This window comes from Miniopterus natalensis, chromosome X (genome assembly GCF_054644295.1).
Source record: "Miniopterus natalensis isolate mMinNat1 chromosome X, mMinNat1.hap1, whole genome shotgun sequence".
Lineage (NCBI taxonomy): Eukaryota > Metazoa > Chordata > Mammalia > Chiroptera > Miniopteridae > Miniopterus > Miniopterus natalensis.
The window spans coordinates 47478526-47501650 of record NC_142103.1 but is presented as its reverse complement, the minus strand read 5'-3'; positions in this window follow the sequence as shown (position 1 = coordinate 47501650).

The following is a 23125-nucleotide window of genomic DNA, read 5'->3' as shown; positions in this document are numbered from 1 at the left end:
CATAAAAAATTTGATGGATTAGGATTTTATCTTGAAAAATGAAATGATAAATTATAAAAATAAATTTATTTCATCTTATGAGTGGATAAAAAAGTGGTGGTACATTTACACAACTGAATACTATGCAGCCTCAAAAAAGAATGAAATCTTACCTTTGTGAGAGCGTGGATGAACCTGGAGATTATTTTGCTAAGTGACATAATCCAGTCAGAGAAAGACAAATGCCATACGATATCACTTATATGTGGAATCTAATGAATAAAATAAACTGACGAACAAAATAGAAACTGAGGAATGGATACATGGAACAGACTGATAGCTGTCGGTTGAGGGAGAGGATGAATGGATGAAACAAGGTGAAAAGATTAGCCAAAGAACATATATGCATAGCCCACAGACAAAGTCAACAGTGTGGTGATGGCCAGAGGGAAGAGAGGGTGGAGGCTGGGTGGAGAGGGGTAAATGGGGAAAATGGGGATACCTGTAATAGTGTCAGCAATAAAAATAAAGAAAAAAAAAATTATTTCATTTTATATTTAATAAAAGTGGGTCATAATTACATGTTAATATGTATTCTTACAATGAATCAAGTGTTAATATGAGGCAGGGCGGTGTAATTTTTCAAACAAAATGATGAAATACATGGTATATGTACCATTTCAAATTTGACTTTCATAGTATTGTCATAAAAAGAGTCATTTTGCAAAAAGTAATTGTGGGCTTCATCAAGCTTCTCATGTGGCTCTCTTAGTCTTTTATTTTCTTTTTTTAAAAGTTGATTTTAGAGAGGAAGGAAGGGAGAGAGAGAGAAAAATATCTATGTGAGAGAGATACATCGATAGGTTGGTTCCCATAAGTGCCCTGACCAGGGATCAAACCCATAACCTTGGTATGTGCCCTAACCATGAATTGAACCAGTAACCTTCTGGTGAACTAGATGATGTTCCAACCAACTGAGTCACACCAGCCAAGGCTCTCTTAATCTTTTGATAATTGATATTTCTCTTTTGTAGTTACATTTTCATTATGGTGTATTTTTAAAAATCTTTAATTGGGAACTGATCCAAATCTGCCTGAACATCATTTATCAGTATCTTAGTATGCTATTCAATCTGGTACTCATCATTTCTTTCTTTCTTTTTTTTAAAAATATATCTTTATTGATTTCCGAGAGAGGGAAGGAGAGGGAGAGAGAGAGATAGAAACATCAATGATGAGTCATTGATCTAGCCGGCAACCTGGGCATGTGCCCTGACCGGGAATTGAACCCCAATTGCCTGGATCCTAGGTCAACTCTCAACCGCTGAACCACGCCCGGCTGGGCCATCATTTCTTTAACTTCATCAAATCCTTCATCTTTTGCAATCTTTGCAATTTTAATTTGCATTCAATTTAGATTGTCCTTGTACTCTATTTTGACATGTATGGTAATATTGCATAAGTAGTGATCAATTGATAAAGATGCCAAAATTCTTAGGAGTAGGCATTAGTGTGAAGTAGGAAAACAGTTTAAGTGACATTGGTTAATGAAATTATATACACAATCTAAGTAAAGTTAGATGTTTAGAAAATAAATATTTGGATAACAAAACTCTCTTATCTCATTGTTTGACATTTTTTATTGTTTATAGATTAATTTCTTATAATATTTATTGGTAATTAACTTCTCTGTAAATCTTCTATTCATTTATATTGTCCATTTTATTGAGCTATTCCTATTTTTCTTAATGATTTGTGAGACTAATTATATATTAAGAAAATAACCCTTTGACTTCCAGCTTTGTGTCACTGTATTTCTGTTTGTCACTTGTATTTTTTTCATTTATGTTGAATTAATTGGGGTGATACAAGTTAAAAAATTATACAGTGGTACCTTGGTTTTCTAACGTCTCCATTGATGAACATTTCAGTTTACGAACACTGTAAACCTGGAAGTAAATGCTTCGGTTTTTGAACACGCCTTGGAAGTCGAACATGCCACGTGGCTTCCACTGAGTGCAAAATCCTGAGGCCTAGCTGTCGGCTGTTGAGTCCTTGGTTTTTGAACGCTTCAGAACTCACACTGTCTTCCGGAATGGATTACATTAGAAAACTGAGGTACCACTATGCAGGTTTTTGGTGCACAATTCCACAATGCATCAACTGTATATTGTATTGTGCTCACTACCCCAAGTCAAGTCTCCTTCCATCACCATTTATCCCCCTTATAACCTTCTCCATCTTACCCCTCCCACCCTCTCCCTGGTAATCACCATACTGTTGTACAGTTGCATTTTTAACTGTTTTCATTGTTTTTATACAGATTTTTTTCAAATTATTGTAGACATATTGGTCTCTTTTTTATGTTTCTTTTAATTTTATAGTTAAAAGATTTTGTATGTAAAAATTAAAAATTTACTCATAATTTCATCTTATTTTTCTATGCTTGTATTTAACTAATTCATCTAGATTGGTTTTATTTTTGGAGAATGACATGAGGTAAAGATCTGCTTCCCCTCACCTTATCCCATATAATTAATTAATGCTTTCAATGCCATTTATTAAACAATGGCTCTTTCCTCCATTGATTTAAAATGTAACATTTATTACTTATTATGTGCTTATATACTTGGGTAAGTTTGGGAGTTCTTTATTTTTTTCTACTTATTTCTCACTTTGTGCATCAATTCCACACTGTTTACTTATTGTGGCCTTGTAATATGTTTTAATATCTGATAAAGAGTTTCCTTTTATTATTCCCTTTTAAATTGCACTGTTTTTTCCTATTTATTCTAGGTTTTAAAAAATTTTTTTAAAAATTTTGGGGTGATGTTGGTTAATAAAATTATACATGCTTCAGGTGTACAATTCTTTAATGCATAATCTACATATTGTATTGTGTGTTCACTACCTCATCAAGTCTCCTTCCATCTTCATTTACCCCTCCTTTACCTACTTCTACCTCCCGCCACACCCTTTCCTGAGGGTTGTTTTTTCTCTCTTTGCTTAATCCCTTCAAATACATTTTAAGATCACTTTGTTATTTCTAAGCAAATTCTGTTGGAAATGCTTTTGAAATTGCATTAAATCTGGAGCCTAATTTGGAAAGCATTTAGAGATAAATTGATAAAATCTGCTTTTCTTTCTTTTACTCCTTTCAGTGAAGTTTTAGACTTTTATTCTTCTAGGTTCTGCATATTTATTACTTAGATTTCTTCCTGTCTTTTATATTCTTTATTGCTATGGAGAATGACATTTTTTTTCTAGTGTATCTTAAAGATGATTACTTATAATATGTAGGAAAGCTATTAAAAATTGTGTATTCATTAAGTAATTCATCTTTGTATGGAACTCTTTCATTAGTTACAGGAATTTTTCATTAATTTTCTTGGGTTTTCTAGGTATACAACCATAAATCCACAGATAGCAATTATCTTTGCTTTCTTTAAATACTATGATTCTTTTCCTTCCTCTTTTATAGTTTATTTTAATTATGTAGAACATGTAGGACAATGTTAAATAACAAGTATCTTGTCTTTTTCAGATTATAATGTAATATCAACATTAGATGATTTTTTGCCATCTTAAATATGTACTTAATTAGCGCTGGCTGGTATGGCTCAGTTGGTTGGAACATTGTTTGGTACACCTAAAGGTGATGGGTTCACTCCCCATGAGGCCATATACACAAGTTGTGGATTTGAACCCCCCGTTGGGTCACATGCAGGAGGCAAACAGTCAATGTTTCTTTCTCACATCCATGTTTCTCTCTCACTCTCCCTTCCTTTCTCTAAAAAATCAATAAAAACATATGTACCCAATAATAAATTATTATACAAATAACAAATAAATAAATTTTTATAAATAACACATTAAATAATACCTAAGCTTCCCAAATAAAAAGTGAAATTCTTACTTTATAGAACCCATCTTCACTTCCAATTTTTATTCTTTCCCCCAGAGAAAATTGTTATTAATATTGTACTATAATTTCTTTGAGACTTTCTATGTGTATGTTTTTAAAACATAGCTTAAGTTGTAGGGTTAGATAGTTTATTAAAAGCTTTTCTTGTTTTTTGAAGTAGGCTTGCAATGCTATGAATCTCCTTCTCGAGATGGTTTTCATTGTGTCCCATAGATTTTGGGTTGTTGTGTGTTCATTTTCATTTGTTTCCAAAGAGTTTTTGATTTTTTCCTTGATCTCTTTGGTAACCCATTCATTGCTTAATAACATGTTATTTAGCCTCCATGTGTTTGAATGATTTTTAGTGTTTTTATTGTAGTCGATTTCTAATTTCATGCCATTGTGATCTGTGAAGATGCTTGATATGATTTCAATCTTCTCGAACTTGTAGACTTGTTTTGTGTCCTAACATGTGGTCTATCTTTGAGAATGTCCCATGTGCACATGAGAAGAATGTATATTCTGTATCTTTGGGGTAGAATGGTCTGTAAATGTCAATTAATTCCATCTGATCTAGTGCTTCATTTACGATCATTGTGTCCTTGTTGATTTTTTTGTCTAGAATATTTATCCATTGATGTCAGCGGGGTGTTAAAGTCTCCTACTATGATTATATTGCTATCAGTCTCTCCCTTAAAGTCCTCCAAAAGTTGTTTTATATATTTGGGTGCTCCTATACTGGGTGCATATATGTTTATCAGGGATATAACCTCTTATTGGATTGATCTCTTTAGTATTATGTAGTGACTTTCATTGTCTCTTGTTATGGCTTTCATTTTGAAGTCTATTTTTCAGATATGAGCATTGCTACCTCAGCTTTTTTTTTTTTCACTTCCATTTGCATGGAAATTTTTTTCCCATCCCTTTACTTTCATCCTTAGTTCTGAGGTGGTTCTCTTGTAGACAGCATAAATATGGGCAAATGACAAGTGCTGGTGAGGATGTGGAGAAAAAGGAACCTTAGTACACTGCTGGTGGGAATGCAGACTGGTGCAGCCACTATGGAAAACAGTAAGGAGTTTCCTCAAAAAATGAAAACTGGAATTGCCATTGACCCAGTGATCTCACTTCTAGGAATATATTCTAAGCAACCCAAAACACCAATCAGAAAGAACTTATACAACCCTATGTTCATAGCAGTGCAATTTACAATAGCTAAGGTCAGAAAACAGCCCAAGTGCCCATCCATAGATGAGTGGATAAAAAATCTGTGGGACACTTACACTGTGGAATACTATGCAGCTGTAAAAAAGAAGGATCTCTTACCCTTTGGGACAGTATAGATGGACCTAGAGAATATTATGCTAAGTGAAATAAGCCAGTCAGTGAAAGACAACTACCACATGATCTCACTCATATGTAGACCATAATGAACAGAATAAACTGATGAACAAGATAGATACAGAGATTTAGAACCATGGAGCAATAGGACAAATTTCAGAGGGAAGGTGGGGGTGGGGAGTGTGTGTGGGAGAGATTAATCAAAGAACTTAGATGCATATATACATGACCTACGGACACAGGCAATAGTGTGGAGAAAGCCTGGGGGAGTGGGGTGGATCCCTGGTAGAGGGGATCAAAGGGAGAAAAAGAGGGACATCTGTAATACTTGCAATAATAAACATACACACACACACAAAAACATAGCTTAGATTATACTAAAATTGTAGTCTTCCATTTTTAGTGTAATAAAACTTTTTAAAAATCTGCAATGGGTTTTTAGATTTTCAAATGCCCATTTGTACTCTTGATATTCATAGTCTGCACAGAGTAAGCACTCATTAAATGCAAGTTCTTTTTATAATTTTTATTTGTATTGATATAATAATGTGCTTTTTCTGCTTCAAACTATTAATGTATTCTAGTAATAAATCTCATAATATTACATTATCCTCATTTTAATTTTTTAATTTTTAATTTGTTAATTTAATTTAATTTATATTATCTTTTCCATCACGGTTTATCCCCTCTCTGCTCTCTTTCATCTTCACACAATCCCCCTCCCCGTGATCACCACATTGTTATCCATGAGTTCTCTCTCTTTTTTTCTTTTTTTGCTCAATCACTCCGCCCCCTCCCCCAACAACCTCCCCACCAGAACTGTCTGCCTGCTCTCTATGAGTTTGTCTCTGTTTTGCTCAGTAGCTCAGTCTACTCATTAAATTCCACATATATCCTCATATTGTTTAATAAACCCTGATTTGTCAATATGTGTTATTTTAATGTAATCTTAATTTTTAATTTTTTAACATTTTATTTGGACTTTTGCTACAAAGTTTATTAAAACAGAGCTATTGCTTTTCTTTAGTGTGTTATCTTTCTTATATTTGGCTTTGAATTTAGTTTTATAAAAGGAATTATAAAACTCATTGTAATGCTCTAGAATAGTTTACATTAATAAAGATATTGCTTTTTGTTTTGAAATTTTGAAAAACTCACTGGAAAAATTGACTACCTCTAAAGCACTTGTTCATGGTAGTTCTTCAATAACTATTTTCAATTCATCCCATGCTTATTGATCTATTCAATAGAGTTGCAAAATAAACTATTGCATAGAACATATTTATAGTAAATGGTAATTTGTTGTTTACCTGAAACACAAATTTAACTGAGTTTCTTATATTTTTAATTAAAGAAAAATTTTAGAGTGTTTTTAGATTAACAGTAAAACTGGTAGTAATGTATAGAGATTTCCTGTACATCTCCTACTCCCACACATGTGTAGTCTTCCCCACTGTCAACATCACTCACCAGAATTGTACAAATTTTACCAAGGAAGAACCTATATTGAGACACTATAATGACCCAAATTTCATAGTTTATCTAAGGGTTTACTCGTGGTGTTGTACAATCAATAGGTTTGGACAAATGTATCATGATATGTATCCATGATTGTAATATCAGGGAAAATATTTTCTCTTCTTTAAATATCCTCTGTGCTCTGTCTATACATCTCTCCCCTCCCCAACTTCTGGACACCATTAATCTTTTTATTGTCTGAAATGTTTTGCCTTTTCCAGAATCTTACATATTTATAATCATATAGTATATAGCCTTCTCAGATTGGCTTAGAAATATGCATTTAAGTTTCCTTCGTGTCTTTTCATTGTTCCATACCTCATTTATTTATATTTTAATTAATTAACTTTTTGTGTGTCTCATATATATTTATTTTTATTTCTTTATCTTTATTGATGAAAGCATTATAGATATCCCTTTTTTCCTCCATTGATCCCCTCCACCCTGCATCCACCTCAACCCCAGGCCTTCCCCATACCAATGTCTCTGTCCTGGGATTATTCTTATAAACATATAAATTCTGTGGTTAATGTCTCCACACCAACTCCCCCATCCCAACCTTCCCTCTGAGATCCCTCAGTCTGCTCCATGCTTCTATTTCTCTGGATCTATTTTGTTCATCAGTTTAGTTTATTACATTCCACATATAAATCAGATTACATGGTACTTGTCTTTCTCTGACTGGCTTATTTCACTTAGCATAATACTCTCTGGTACCCTCCATGCTGTCCCAAAGGATAAAAAATCCTTCTTCTTTACAGCTGCATAGTATTCTGTGGTGTAAATATCCTACAGCTTTTTAATCCACTCATCTACTGAAGAGCACTTGGGCAGTTTCCAGATCTTAGCTATTGTATATTGTGCTGCTATGAACAAAGAGGTGCATAAGATCTTTCTGACTGGTGTTTCCAGTTTCTTAAGATATATTTTTAGAAGTGGAAACACTGGGTCAAATGGCAGTTCAATTTTTAATTTTTTGAGGAAACTCTATACTGTTTTCCACAGTGGCTGGCTGCACCAGTCTACATTCCCACCAGCAGTGTACAGCAAGGATCCCTTTTCTCCACACCTCCTTCAGCACTTGTCTTTCATTGATTTGATGGTAGCCATTCTGACAGGTGTGAAGTGATACCTCACTGTCGTTTTAATTTGCAACTTTCTGATGATTAGTGACTTTGAGCAATTTTTCATATGTCTCTTGGCCATCTGTATGTCTTCTTTAGAGATGTATCTATTTAGGTCCTTTGCCCATTTTTTAATTGGATTGTTTGTTTTCCTTTTGTTAAATTGTATGTGTTCCATATATATTTTGAATATTAACCCTTTATCAGATGTGTCATTGGTAAATATGTTCTCCTATACAGTGGGCTCCCTTTTCGCTTTGTTGATGATTTCTTTTGCTGTACAGAAGCTTTTTATTTTCATGGAATCCCATTTGTTTATTTTCTCCTTTGTTTATCTTGCCCTAGGAGATGTATCAGCAAACATATTGTTACGAGGGATGTCTGAGATGTTGCTGCCTATGTTTTCTTCTAGGATTTTTATGGTTTCATATCTTATATTTAAGTCTTTTTTCCATTTTGAGTTTATTTTTGTGTATGATAGTTGGTGGTGTAGTTTTATTTTTTTGCATGTGCCTGTCCAATTTTCCCAACACCATTTATTGAAGAGACTGTTTTTGCTCCATTGTATGTTCTTGCCTCCTTTGTCAAATATTAATTGAGCATAAAGCCTTGGGTCAATTTCTGAGTTCTCTGTTCTGTTCCACTGATCTGTATGTATGTTCTTGTGCCAGTACCAGGCTGTTTTGATTACAGTGGCTTTGTAGTATAACTTCAGATCTAGTATTGTGATTCCCTCCAACTTTGTTCTTCTTTCTCAAAATTGCTGTGGTAATTTGGGGTGTTTTTTGGTTCCATATAAATTGTTGAATTGTTCGTTCTAGATCTTTGAAATATACTGTTGGTATTTTAATAGGAATTGAATTGAATTTATAGATTGCTTTGGGTAGTATGGACAGTTTAATGTTAATTCTTCCAATTCATGAACATGGTATATTCTTCCACTTGTTTATATCTTCCACTATCTCTTTTTGCAGAGTTCTATTGTTTTTTGAGTTCAGGTCTTTTACCTTCTTGGTTAAGTTTATTCTTAAATATCTAGATTATTTTGTTTCAATGGTAAATGGGATTGTTTTTTAGTTTCTCTTTCTGAGAGTACATTATTGGTGTATAAAAATGCCATTGATTTCTGGGTGTTAATTTTGTATCACTCTACCTTACTTAATTCATTTATTAAAACTAGTAGTTTTTTTATGGAGTTTTTAGGATTTTCTATGTACAGTATCATGTCATCTGCAAATAATGACAGTTTTACTTCTTCCTTTCCAGTTTGAATGCCTCTTATGTTTTCTTCTTGTCTGATGACTGTGCCTTGGACTTCCAGGGCTATGTTAAATAAGAGTGGTAAAAGTGGACACCCCTGTCTTGTTCTTGTTCTTAGGGGAAATGCTTTTAGTTTTTGCCCACTGAGTATGATGTTGGCTGTAGGTTTGTCATATATGGCTTTTATTTTGTGGAGGTATGATCCCTCTATTACCACTTTGCGGAGAGTTTTTGTCAAAAATGGGTGTTGAATTTTATTGAATGCTTTTTCTGCATCTATTGATCTGATCATGTGATTTTTGGTTTTCAATTTGTTTATGTGATGTACCATGTTTACTGATTTGCAAATATTGTACTAGCCTTGCAACCCTGAAATAAATCCCACTTGGTCATGGTGTATGATCTTCTTAATATATTGCTGGATTCAATTTGCTAACATATTGTTGTGGATTTTAGCATGAATGTTCATCATGGATATTGGTCTGTAAGTCTCTTTCTTTGTAGTGTCTTTATCAGGATTAGGCTAATGCTGGCCTCATTAAGAGAACCTGGAAGTATTTCCTCTTCTTGGATTTTTTGAAATAGTTGGAGGAGGGTAGGTGTTAATTCTTCTTTGAATGTATGGTAAAACTCCCCTGTGAAGTCATCTGGGCCAGTGCTTTTGTGTGCTGGGAGCCCTTTGATTACTTCTTTAACTTCATCAGCAGTTATCAGCCTATTCAGGTTTTCTAGCTCTTCCTGAGTTTTGGAAGGTTGTGTTTTTCTAGGAATTTGTCCATTTCATCCAGGTTGTCCTGGTTGGTGGCATATAGTTGTTCATAGTATGTTTTTTTACAATCCTTTGTATTTCTGTTGGGTCAGTTGTTACTTTACCAAAGTCTGCTTTTCCAAGGCCCAGTCCAGAAGCAATCAGGCAAAGACTCAAAGCACTCTGAGGTCTGCCTCTGCCTGCAGGCTGATTAATCTGATTCTCTTAATGAGCCTCAGGCTGTAGAAATTCCTCTGGATATGGTGAGAGGTTTTCCAGCAGGATGGGACAATTGCTTCCCCCCAACACACCCAGGCAAAAGCAGCCATTTGTCTACCTGAGAAAGATGTCCTCTGCAGTCTGGGAGAATGACTCAGCACAGGAATCCAAAAGGCTGCCTTCTGATCTCAACCCCTGGAGCACACAATCCTCAATTTTCCTCACACAGCTCCAGTCCACTCTGCCCTCCCTCTGTTGGAGCCCAGGGTAAGTGGCTGCACAGGAAACTTTGTGCATTGGTTCTTTAAGAAGGTGCCCGCATTTCCAGCTCTCTCTCCCTGGCAGAGAGAAACCCTGCTGCTTTTTCACAGCCAGTTGTTATGCGGCACCTTTCTCAGTTCTGGTGCTCTGGGCTTGGAAGCCCAGCCTGGGGTTTATGCCCCGGAGACCTCAGTAGCAACACTCCCTCAGCTGAGATATCCTTCCAAACCTTCCGCTGCTGCTTGTGGGAGCCTGGCCAGCCCTCTCTGGTCTCCATACTTTGTACCAGCCTCTATGCAGTCTCCACTTTTTCTCCTTGGTTATGAGAGTGCTCTCCAGCTCATCTTCAGTTGATTATTCAGGATGTTTTTTCTATATTTCAGATGTAATTCTGGTTTGGTTCTGAGAGAGTGTCTGTGTAGCTTCCACTCAGCTCGCCGCCATCTTTAACCCTCCCTCATTTCTTTTTAGTACTGAACATTACATTGTGTCTCAATGTACCATAGTTTATTAATTAAATCACCTACTGAAGGGGCAATTATGAATAAAGCGGCTATTATCATCTATTTGCATGTTTTTGTGTGGACATATATTTTCAACTTTTTGAGCAAATACCAAGGAGTACAATTGCTGGAATTTGAGGTAAGAGCATGTTTAGTTTTTTTTTCAACTTTAATTTTATTGTTGACACTATTACAGATTTCTCTACACCTCCCCCCTTTGCCCACCTCCACTGGGCCCTTACCCTCCCTTCCCTCTGGCCATCACCACCTTGACTTTGTCTATGGGTTATGCATATATGTTATTTGGCTAATCACTTCACCTTCTTTCATCCAGTCCCCTCCTTTCCCCTCCCCTCTGACAGCTGTCAGTCTGTTCCATGTATCCGTGCCTCTGTTTCTGTTTTGTTCATTAGTTCATTTTGTTTAGTACATTCCACATGTAAATGAGATCATATGGTCTTTCTCTTACTGGCTTATTTCATCAAGTTTAGCTTTTTTATAAAAAATTACAGACACCCTCTTTTTCCCCCCTTTTGATCCCCTCCACCTGGTGTCTGCCACCACCCTCACCCCAGGCCTTCTCCACACTATTGTCTGTGTCCATGGGTTATGCATATATGCATAGAAGTTCTTGCCCAGCTGGCTTGGCTCAGTGGTTGAGCATTGACCTAGGATCCAGGAGATCGAGGTTTGATTCCTGGTCAGGGCACATGCCCAGGTTTCAGGTTCGATCTCCAGCAGGAGGTATGCGAGAGGCAGCCAATCATTGACTCTCTCAATGATGTTTCTATCTCTTTCTCTCCCTCTCCCTTCCTCTCTCTGAAATCAATAAAAATATTTTTTTTAAAAAAGTTCTTTGATTAATCTTTCTCCCTACCACTATCCCACCCGGGCCTTCCCTCTGAGATTCATCAGTCTGTTCCATGCTTCTCTGGATCTATTTTGTTCATCAGTTTATTTTACTCATTAGATTCCACATATGAGTGAGATACTGTGATACTTGTCTTTCTCTGACTGGCTTTTTCTCTGACTGGCTTATTTCACTTAGCATAATACCCTTCAATTTCAAGAAATTTCTAAACTGTCTTCCAAAATGGCTGTGCAATTTTGCATCCCCACCAACAATGTATCAGAGTTCCCCTTGCTCCACTTTCTTGTCAGAATTTAAGTATGTCAGTGTTCCAGACATTGGTCATTCTAATAGGTTTGTTATGTTATTTTTTTTTACCTGATGACAGATGTGGAACTCTTTTCATATGCTTATTTGCAATCTATGTATTTTCTTTGGTGAGGTGTCTGTTAATCCCTGGCCCATTTTTTACTTGAGTTTTTGTTTTTTGTGGAGATTTAAAAATTCTTGGAATATCTTGGATAACAGCCCTTTATCATATGTGTCTTTTGCAAACGTTTTCTCCCAGTATGTGGCTTGTATTCTAATTCTCTTGACAGTGTTTTTCACAGAACAGAAATTTTTAATGTTAATGAATTCTAGCTTAACAAGTATTTATTTCATGGGTCATGTCTTATTGTTTCTGAAAAGGCATTACCACCCTTAAGTTTACCTAGGTTTTCTCCTACATTATCTTCTAAGAGTTTTATGTTTTGTGTTTTACATTTAGATCTATTATACATTTTGAGTTAATTTTTAGTTTTTATGAAGTGTATAAAGTCTAGGTATAGATTCTTTCTTTCTTTTCTCTTCTTTTTTTTTTCTTTTTCTTTTTCTTTTTCTTTTTTTTTGCTTATGGATGTCCAGTTGTTTCAACACCATTTATTTATTTATTGAAAAGACTATTTTTGCTCCATTATATTGCTTTTGCTCCTTTGTCAAACATCAGTTGCTTATATTTATGTAGATTTATTTTGGGGCTTTCTATTCTGTCCCATTGATCTATTTGTCTATTCTTGAAAGCTGTAGCTTTATAGTAAGCCTTAAAGTTTGGTAGCATCAGACTTTCAACTTTCTTGTCTTTCAATATAGCACTGGCTATTCTAGGTCTTTTGCCACATCATATAAACTTTATAATCAATTCATCAATATCCATGCAGTAAATTGCTGGGATTTTTATTAGGATTTCATTGATTTCATAGGTCAAGTTGGGAAGAACTGACATCTTGATAATATTTACCCTTCCTATTCATGAACATGGAATTATATCTCCATTTATTTAGTTTTTTTATTTAGTTCATCAGAGTGTTGCATTTTTTCTCAAATAGGTCTTGTATGTTTGTTTGTTTGTTTTTTGATTTATATATAAGTATTTCATTTTGGAAGGTGTTAATGTAAATGGTATTGGCTTTTAAATTTCAAAATTCACTTGTTGGTAAGTTTACTATATTTTTATTTGCTAACACTGCCAAATTTGCTATTTAGATTTTCTTTTTGTTAATGAATTTCAATATTTATCACTTAAAATTTTGTTCAACTATATGTAGCAGAAAACACAACTGACAATGACTTAAAGAAATAAGCATTAATTTTCCTCATATACCAAAAAAAAAAAATTGAAGTAGATAGATGTTGGTATTGGATTAATAACTCAAATATATCATGGGTAGAGTATCTGACACTCTTTTTGAAATAGCAGTATGATTGTCATAGTATTAGGCATCACATCCACCTTCAAGAAAGGCAATTGTGACAGGGGAAATGGTACTTTCTATTCATGTCTCTATTATCAGGAAAGCAAAAGCTAACCCAGCAACAATCAACAGACTTCTAATTATATTATATTAGCCAAAACTGATTACATGGCTATCTCTAGTTGCAAGGAAATCTATTCAACCTTTTATATAGAAGTGGGCAGAGGAAAGGAGTTGAAAATGGATATTATGTTACCTACCTAGCCATGTCTTCTGTAGAGTAATTTCTATTTTCTCCTCAAATTATCTCTTTTATGAAGATTTTTACATCTATTAACATAGTATATAGCATCTAGCTTTACACCACCTAACAAACACTGTTCTAATGGAAGTGTAAATTGATAAAACCTCTTTAAAAATTTGGTTGGCAGGATAAATACATGCTCCTTGTCCCAGAAATTCTATTTCTAGGAATACTCTCAACAGAAATGCATGCTACCGAAATTATGCACAAGAATATTTTTCACAGATTTATTCATAGTAGTCACAAACTGGAAGCTACCTAAACTCTCATCGGGAGGAAAATGAATAAATTATGGTATGTTCATACAATGGAACCTGGCATGTTCATATACTGGCCAAACCATTATTTCACACAAAAATATGATTGAGTTTCACAAACATAATGTTGAGTGAAAGAAGCTAGATATCAAAGTGAACATGCTTTATGATCTCATTTGTATTAAATTCAAAAGGAAATAAAATTAATCCTATTGTTAAAAGTCAGAATTGGTTACTCTTGCTAAAGGGGTAATGACTAAAGAGAGCTATGAAAGGGATTTCTGGAAGGGGTTTGTAATGTTATGTTTCTTGATTTGGTATGTTAAATTTGGAAAAATTATTTGAACTTTTAACTTATGACTTGTGTAAATTTCTATATGTATATTGTAATTGAATTTAAGTAAACAAAAAGAAGCAATCACCATTTATCACCTCTTGATGGAAAGAGACTTGACTTAGGGTGGTGAACACACGATACAATATATAAATGATGTATTGTAACACTGTACCCCTGAAGCCTATATAATTTTATTAACCAGTGTCATTCCAATAAATTCAATTAAAAAAAACAACCAAACAAACAAAGTGAACAAAACCAAACCTGAGTCTAGGCCAAATTGAGCCATCTGGCTGCCAGTTTCTACTTCCTAGTAACTAGTTACATGAGATAACTTTTGAATTGTTATAGTTTCCACATTTTCTTTTGATACTTGCACATTTTGATCCCTCATCTAATCACTGCCTTTAGTCACTACACTTGCTTCCAAGTGAATCTTTGCACTATTTATGTTCAATTGGATATACCCATTAAAACCTGAATTTGTTTCAGTATTAATCACTTGGGGTTTTACATAAAATTATCTTCTATTTTTAATAATATCTTCTAATATTTTCTCATTGAGATTCTGAAACTCTCATCAATGAGGCCTTAAAACCCTAAAGTTCCCGTTGAATATGCAAATTCCTCTTCCTTTAGTTTCATGACATACTCCATGGGTACACATGTATTAGGAGTAAAATGGCTACATCAGAATGAGTAATCTCTTTGGAACAGTTAATTTGCTTGTGTATCTTTTCTATTATATTTATAAGATAAGCACTATTGTTGTAATCATCAATGTGAGGTGACTGTAGTTAGAACTGTTCTAGGGTTATACTTCTTCTGTTAGTTTTTTTTCCCATGTTCCCAGCCCTTTTTCATGTTTGACTGAATGATTGAAGATTTTGTCTTCATCTAAGAGTTCTTTGTAAACCTGAAATAACTTTAGTTACTTGTGAACACATATATTTTATATCTGCCAAACTATCTTTCATATTTCTGCCTCAGGGATTCAGTGTTGATCTGATATGGCATGATGTTCAGATGCAAGAATGCTTCCAAGTATGCTCTGATAAAGGCTTTAACTCTATTTATTTGTTATTTTCTTAGTTCTTTTATTCAGGCTGGCTTCTCCCACACTTGTAAGGAGAGAGCTCATTATTTTTGAAATGGAAAAAAAAAAAAAAAAAGGAACATAAAAATGAAAACCAAGAGGTATTTTCTCTGAATCTTAAGAAATGGGTATAGAAGTAATCTAAGAAATCATTACTTCAGGCAGCCCAAACCTAAGACATTTGTTGACTGTCATTATAGAATCTGCTCCCATGTTTTATTTGGCCTGGCACTCATCCTTATTTCTTTTTAGACAGTGGTAATATAAAATAAATCCCATAGATGTAAGGTATCACTCCATTTAAAAAATGTAATCTCCAAGCTTGACATAATTAAAGAATATCCCAACTACCAGGGTCTCTGTTACCTCAGAGAGCAGAGTCCCCCTGATACCTCTTGGGATGGAGCCCATATCTGAATGTCACATTCTGTCTTCGCTTCCTACAAAGGACTCTTCCTCTGGGTTCTTAGTTTCCTCCAATTTTCCCCATTTTAATTCATTTGTTCTCATCCCGTTCCTTCTCATTTCTTCTAACACAGTGGAAATATAAAATTATTTCCATAGATATAATTTAACACTCCATTAAAAAAATAAAAAGTAATCTTCAAATTTGACATAATTAAAGAATATCCCTATATTATCTTTCTGAATGAATGCAGAGAAGATAAAATATTTGAGACTTTTTATGTATGAAAATGTTCCTTTTTAAAAAATGTTATTTTACTCCTATACTTGATTGATAAATTTTATAGATATATATTCTAGGTTTAGTTTGTAAATTATTTTTAACTAATAATTTTGAAGTCATAATTCATTGTCTTCAAGCTTCCAGTGTTGTTGAGAAGTCCTTTGACATTCTTAGTCCTTCTCTTTTGTATAAGAAGAGATTTGTATTGGGGGTGGGGGTGGGGGTGCAAAAGCACCCATGCATGCATGAAAGAGAAAGAGAGATAGAGGAGAATAAGAATGGCAAGCTTTTAGGCTGTTCATTTTTTTAAAAAATATGTTTTTATTGATTTTAGAGAGAGAGGAAGGGAGAAGGAGAAAGGTAGAAACATTAATGAGCATCTATCGGGGGCTTCATGCATGCTCCCTACTGGGAATTGAGCCCACCATCTGGGCATGTGCTCTGACCAAGAATCAAACCAGTGAGCCGACACTCAACTGCTGAGCAACACCGGCCAGGCTAGGCTGTTCTTTTAGTCCATAATGCTCTAAAACTCCCAGATGATGTCCCTTGACATTTTTCCTTTTTAATTCATTGTGCTGGGCACTTGATATATCTTTTTAATCCATAATTTCAGGTACTTTAATACTAAAAATGTATTATTTATTTGATAATTTATATTCCACTTACTTATTATTTTGTAACAACCCGTCCCAAAGCATAATGGCTTAAAATAAAAATGTATTATTATTTCTCAAAATTCTGTGACTATACAGGGATCAGCTGAGTTATCCTCCTTTGGATTCTCTCATGTGGTTACAGTCAAATTGTAGTATGGGCTGAAGTCATTTGAAAACTTTACTGGCTGACCTTCCAAAATGGCTTCTTCTACGTGTTTAGCACCTCAGCTGTGTTGGCTGAAGCAGGTCAAGGTCAGCCGGTCATTTTGCTCCATGCACGGGTTTCCTCATAGCATGGTTATCTCAGGGTAATCAGACCTCTCAAGTAGAGACTGGATTTCCCCAGAACACACTTTCCAGAAGTGAGTATTCCAAGAATTAGGAAGTAGAAGCCACTATCTTTTTAAATCAGTGGTTCTCATCAGGGGTTATTTTGCCCCTATCCCAGGGGATATTTGGCTATGTCTGAAGACATTTTTAGTTGTCACAAGTGGAAGGAGGTTGCAACTGGCATCTAGTTAGTAGAGGCCTGCGATGCTACTAAACATCCTATAATAAACAGCTAGAAATTATTCAAAGTCAAATGTCAGTAATGCTGAATTTGAGAAACCCTGTTATAAAGTTTAGGCCCAAAACCAATACAGCATCACTTTTGCAACATTTTATTGGTCAAAGCAGCCATAATATAAAATAGAATTTTTTTCACCAGAGACTTTGAAACAAAAGGACTCTGGACTCAGTGATATCAGATATAGCTAAAGACAGAAGTAAGGTGCTTTTAGGAAACATCATGGTGAATTAGTTGAAAGTGTACATACCAATCAGTGAGATTGTAATGGTTTTATGTGTCAATTTAGAGAGTATTTTTGGATGAGCTTAACAGTTAAACCCATGAACTTTAAGTAAGCATATTGCCCCCATAATGTGGGTGGGCCTACACCAATCAGCTGAAAGCCTGAATAGAACAAAAAGACTAGCCTCCCTAAGAAAGAGGTAAATTCTCTAGCTGACTGCCTTCATCTGCACCATTGGCTTCCCTGGTTCTCTAGGGTGCAGTCTCTTCAGACTGCAACTGCACATCAGGTCTCCCAGAAATTGAGCCTGCCAGCCCATACTACAGATTTAGTAGTGCCAGTTTCCAGTTATGTGACTCAAGTCCTTCTAATAAATCTATCTATTTCTCCATCTATCACCTATCTATATCTATCTATCTATCTATCTATCTATCTATCTATCTATCTATCTATCATCTATCTATCTATCTATCTATCTATCTATCTATCTATCTATCTATCATCTATCTATCTATCTATCTATCTATCTATCTATCTATCTATCTATCTATCTATCATCTATCTATATCTATCTATCTATCATCTATCTATCTATCATCTATCTATCTATCATCTATCTATCTATCTATCTATCTATCTATCTATCTATCTATCTATCTATCTATCATCATCTATCTATCATCTATCTATCTATCTATCTATCTATCATCTATCTATCTATCTATCTATCTATCTATCTATCTATCTATCTATCATCTATCTATCTATCTATCTATCTATCTATCATCTATCTATCTATCTATCATCTATCTATCTATCTATCATCTATCTATCATCTATCTATCTATCATCTATCTATCTATCATCTATCTATCTATATCTATCATCTATCTATCTATCTATCTATCTATCTATCTATCTATCTATATCTATCTATCTATCTATCTATCTATCTATCTATCATCTATCTATCATCTATCTATCTATCTATCTATCTATCTATCTATCTATCATCTATCTATCTATCTATCATCTATCTATCTATATCTATCTATCTATCTATCTATCTATCTATCTATCTATCTATCTATCTATCTATCATCTATCTATCTATCATCTATCATCTATCTATCATCAATCTATCATCTATCTATCTATCATCTATCTATCTATATCTATCTATCTATCTATCTATCTATCTATCTATCTATCTATCTATCTATATCTATCTATCTATCTATATCTATCTATCTATCTATCTATCTATCTATCTATCTATCTATCTATCTATCATCTATCATCTATCATCTATCTATCTATCTATCATCTATCTATCATCTATCTATCATCAATCTATCGTCTATCTATCTATCTATCTATCTATCTATCTATCTATCTATCTATCATCTATCTATCTATCTATCATCTATCTATCTATCATCTATCATCTATCATCATCTATCATCTATCTATCAATCATCATCTATCATCTATCACCTATCATCTATCTATCTATCAATCATCTATCTATCATCTATCTCTGATGAGTTCTGTATCTCTAGAGAACTTAGACTAATCTAGAGGTTCACAATGATTCTTTTTTCTTGAGATTTCAGATTATTTGTAGTCAAGTTTATCCATCTAGACAGGAGTTTGCATGATTTCTCTCCAAAGAAACCAACTAGCTGAAGAGAAAAGGCCCATAGAGAATGACCTTGGTACATTTGCTCATGAAATGGACAGATTCCTACAAATCCCCCATGGTGCCCTTAGATGACAAGCTCTGCCCAACCATTTATTTAAATGTGTCACTCTTAAATATGTGTTAAATGTTTTAAATCACCAGGCATTTGAGGCAAGACTCTAACATTAAAGGCAGATAGCAAAACAAGCCAAAATGGGGGTGGGGTGGGGAGGAACTTGGAGAAAATATGGCAATCCAGGGAACAGAAGAAAACTTAAAATAAAACAAAAAATAGCAGCAAATTGTAACTAATATAAAATAATATTGAATGTCAACTGAAATTAAAAAATTTTAAAAAATGAAACCAGAAGACAGAGGAGAGAAAATGTTACATCAAGAAATAAAAACATCACAATATAAAATATTTTTTAAAAACATAGAACAAGAAAGAGCTCATGGAAATTAAAAATAAATATAAAATTCAAGACATTTTGATGAAAATATAAGGGCATATCCCAGAAAGAAGAAAAAGAGAGAAGCAAAATAGGAGAGAAAAGATTTTTAAAAAAATAAGGAATCACTCCAGAAGTTCTAACACCCATGTAGCAAGAATTCTGGAAACAGAGAATAAAGAAAATGGAGCATTATGGTACCTAATCTTCAAAGATGGTTTCCCAATGAGCCATGTCTCCTTGTCTATTTTATTTCCCTGTATTTGAGCTGACCTTTTTTTTAAACCGAAAATTGTGGCAGAAGTAATTGGCCAGCCACCAGCTACCAGCCAGCTTGTAAGAAGCTGGACTACCCTGAGATCACCATTTTGTGAAGAAAAACAAACCAACAAGCTAGCTAGCCATGTGGAAAACTAACCAAGCTGAACAAACTGAAGTACTAAACAGTTGATTGAAGAAGCCATGTTAAATATCTACTCTGTTGAGATTTCAGTTGTCTCCAACCTCAGCCACTATGTGCTTATATTAATTGCATGGGAAACCTAAAGTGAGAACCTCCCACCTGAGTTTAACCAACCCATGTTGGAGTGAGTGGATTAGATACCACATAACATGAAAATTGACACCTCTAACCACCCACAAGTGCTAGATTCTGCCAAGTCTTTGTCATACTGTCTTGTATTTTCTTCTTTTTTAAAATTTACTTTTATTGTTGAAAGTATTGCAGATGCCTCTTTTTCCCCCATTGGCTCCCTCCACCCTACCCCCCCCCCCCAGGCCTTTGTCATATGGTCTTTTAACTACCTTACAACATTAACAAAATTTGCGATTATATAATTATTTCTGTGATTAAAAACTATATTGGCTTTTCTGCTGGACTATAAGATCTATGAGGGCAAGGAAGATCTCCATTTTCTTGAGAGATGTTACCCTGGTACCTAACTGACACATAGTAGGTACTCAATAAATATTTAGTGACTAAAATTAAAGAATAAACATTGTAGCACTGGTGAGTTATGAAATTTCTCATTGATATTATAAGATTATTTTTAAAAAATAAAATCTTATTGGGCAGAAGTGGCTTGTGGATTAAGCCTATTTGAGAGATAGTATAACCCATTTCAAATCCTGGAAACCATAGATTTACCACAAATAAACTAAACTGATTGGCCTTTGTGCTTTACTTTCCTCATCTATAAAATGGGAATAAGAATGGTACCTGCCTCATAAGGTCGTTATGTGCAAATATTTTTACATGTACGTAAAATGTGTATATATATGTATATATATCCTTTACTATGTACTACATGCATAGTAAACACGTTTAAACGTATTAAATATTTAAAGTTGTTTAACTCTTCGTAAGAACTCCTAATCTATATGGGAAAAATAGCCGTTTTAAACCACTACTCTTTTCAAAATCATCCATCTCACTTTGTGATTTACCCTTTCGCTCATCTCTAGAAAATACACACACACACAAACACACATACACACACCCTTCCCCGTTATATAATCTGAAACAAAATTTCTGTGAACATTGGAATTCGCTTGCATTATTTAACAAATTCCACCAAGTCTAGACTGCATAATAGTTGTAAACATATACTAAACCATAGTTTTGGTTCTTTTTTTTTTTTTAATCCTCACCCAAGGAGTAATGATATGTTTTCCATTGATTATTAGAGAGAGTGTAAGGGAGGGGGGAGGGAGAGAGAAAGAGAAACAGATGTGAGGGAGACACATAGATTGGTTGCCTCCCACATGCAACCCTACCAGGGCAGGGATCAAACCTGCAACCCTAGTACGCACCTTTGACCAGGAATCAAACCCAAGAGCCTCTGGTGTGCAGGCTGACACTCTAACCACTGAACCATGCCGATGAAGGTTAGTTTTGGTTCTTAAGGAATAATTAATTTTTCTGTATTAAAGTTTTAACTCTTAATGAAAGGGAACCCATTTTGATCTACACTATTATGTGATACTTGATATAAATATGTAAAGACAATGTTCATGGGAAAAACAAAATTTTAAAAAGTTTTTAAAAATCAGTAATAAACAATCAAATGAACAATTCTAGTTACAGAGATACTATATGAGAGAAAATGAGAATTACTCCATATAAAATTAGACTATTGCTTACTCACTATTTTCCAAATTAAGGATGTCAACATAATGTGAAAGACTACTATATTCAGGAGGGGCGAATCAATCATTATTAATGATAAGCCTTAAATCCATGTATTTTAAGATAAAAACAATCATATCTATAGTGTAAATATCACAGTAAAACACCTTTTCTGTATTCTAGAAAAGTACTTTCACACAAATCATTTACCTCTTGTCATGTTATAGATTTAATTTAAATTTAGGAAGGAGGCTGTAAACTGCAGCTTATTTGGTGGGTTTTTTTTTCTGTTCTTTATACAGGAGAGGGCAAAAGTAGGTTACAGTTGTGAGCATGCAAAATACAGTTTATTCTTGTATTATTATTCTTGTATTATAATTATTCTTGTATTATTATTATTCTTGTATTATTTTTCCATATGTAAAACTGTAAACCTGCTTTTGCCCACCTTATATGTTAACCAAAGTGTTCCACTGTTGTTATTTAATATTTAGAAAATTGCTGTAATAGTACCTATTATAAAAAAAAATAATTATTTTAGGACCAAAATATTACTGTTAGAAGACTTTCAAAACCTGATTTTAAAGATGATGTCAAGGTGTATCTGTGTGATCTTAGTAAGTCATTAATAATACCTATTATATTATGGTTTATGAGATTAGATTCTAGCTCCAACATGTACATTCTGATACCTTTTGCTCATACCATCCCAAATGAGTTTTTAATAAGAATTAATAATATTCAGCATGAAAAAAATAAAACATGCTAAGTATGATTAGGAGGAAACATTAAAGGCAGGTCTTGCTTTATGCAGCACATATGCTGCTGAATAATTGTGTATACTTTTTCTCAAGGTACAGCAATAGACTAAATCATAATTTTCTATCTATGACTTCAAAGATTATTCCTATTTTTTTTATCCTGAGGCATGTTTTCCATAGCCAAATTCATGGTTTTGAGTGAGGCAAGCCCTTCAAAGTCACAACAGAAAATTTTAGATTAAACCTTCAGCATTACATACTCAGAAAATCAATTATTGTGATGAGACAGTATTATATATCACCAAATACTTGTGATGCCAATAATAGTTAAAAGATGCTGCATATTACTAAAGAAATTCCAAGTGTATTTCTTGACCTTTTCTGTGGGGTTCCCTGAAGATTTTTTTTATATGTCTATTTATCCAAATCTTTAGTAAGGATTGTTCTGCTATAGATTTATAATTTATTTCTGCTTTCACTTACAGTAATGGAAGGTTACTTTTATAAATTAGCACTTCCCTACTC